Here is a 1,725-nt window from a genome sequence, read left to right as displayed (position 1 = left end):
CTAGCTCTTTTCTCAGGAATCACTCCTGGCATTGCTCAGAAAACCATATGGGATGTTGGGGATGCAAGAAAAAGTACTATAGCAATATTACCACTATAGGCAATTGAAAATTCCTGTATGTGCTTCTTTTAGTGTAGAAAACATTTAATGTTTTTCAAAATCCAACCTTATTTTGCATTTTAGTCAGAGTACTGTAATTGCCTTTTGCAGTACCGAATCTAGCCAAAATATGTTTCTTTTACTTAGAATTACCATGATGACTATGTAATTCCTTGCTGATTCTCTATAAGCTAGGGGAATAAAGAATACAGAGAGGTTGGATCAATAGTATAACAGATAGGGAAGGCACTTGTTCTGTAAGCAGCTGACCTGGGTTCAATCCCTAGTACCACGTGTGGTCCCCCGTGCCCTACCAGGGGTGATCTTTGAGCACAGGGCCACAAGTAAGCCCTGAAGACTGCCAAGTATGGCCCCAAAGCAAAAGAGATGTATAGCACCATTAAAAATGGAAGCCATATTTTCCTTCAAATTACTTAAAAATTTTATTTAAAATTTCATATTTATAATTACCCCATTGCAGAATCTGAGAAATTTCAAATGAAGTCACTTGAAAGCCAAAATAAAATGCAGAAATTTTATCTGCACTACACATGTACCTAAAATTACTGTATGTTTTTTCTTCTAAGAAATGACTTTTTTTTTTTCTTTTTGTGAACCCAGCGATGCTCACGGGTTACTCCTGGCTTTGCACTCAGGAATTACTCCTGGCGGTGCGTGGGGGACCATATGGGATGCCGGGGATTGAACCCGGGTCGGCTGTGTGCAAGGCAAATGCCCTACCCGCTGTGCTATCGCTCCGGCCCAGAAATGAGACTTTCTGAGCAGCCAGCACCAGCCCGATGAGTTGATCTTGGGGCCAGAGCGATAGTACAGTGGGTTGAGCATTTGCTTTTGAACGTGACTGACCCAGGTTCGATCCCTGGCACCCCAGTTGGTTCTATGAGTACTGCCAGGTGTGATCCCTGAGCACAAAGCAAGGAGTAAACCCTGAGCATTGCTGGTGTGACCCGAAAAACAAAAACAAAAACAAAAACACCCCAAAAAACAATCCTGACTAATCTGGGAAAAGCAATTTCCCTTAAGTATAAGGTAAAACTCTGATTCTATGAAATTCCACTTGGAATGTAGACAGTGTGATCTTTCATTCAACCCAGACTATATTGTTAAGTATCACTACTACTTGCCAGTCAGATGTGATCAAAAATAAAACAGGGGCTAGAGAGATAGTAGAGGGTTAAGACACTTGCCTTGGGGCTGGAGCGATAGCACAGCGGGTAGGATGGTTGCCTTGCACACGGCCGACCCAGGTTCTATTTCCAGCATCCCATATAGTCCCCTGAGCACTGCCAGGAGTGATTCCTGAGTGCAAAGCCAGGAGTAACCTCTGAGCATCACCGGGTGTGACCCAAAAAGCAAAAAAAAAAAAAAAAAACCCAAAAAACCAAAAAAAAAAAAAAAACCCCACTTGCCTTGCACTCAGTGAACCTGAGTTCAATCCCCAGCATTCCATATGGTGTCCCGAACACTGCCAGGAGTGATTTCTAACTACTGAGGGGTGTCGCCTCATGACCAAAAAAAAAAGGATAAAAGAAAGGGAATTTTATTACCAAGTTAAAAGTTTCTATCAACCTCACCTTGTAAAAAAAAAAAAAACAACCAAAAGAA

Source organism: Sorex araneus, chromosome 3 (genome assembly GCF_027595985.1).
Source record: "Sorex araneus isolate mSorAra2 chromosome 3, mSorAra2.pri, whole genome shotgun sequence".
Taxonomy (NCBI): domain Eukaryota; kingdom Metazoa; phylum Chordata; class Mammalia; order Eulipotyphla; family Soricidae; genus Sorex; species Sorex araneus.
The sequence above is the reverse complement of the archived record's forward strand: the minus strand, read 5'-3'. Positions refer to the sequence as shown.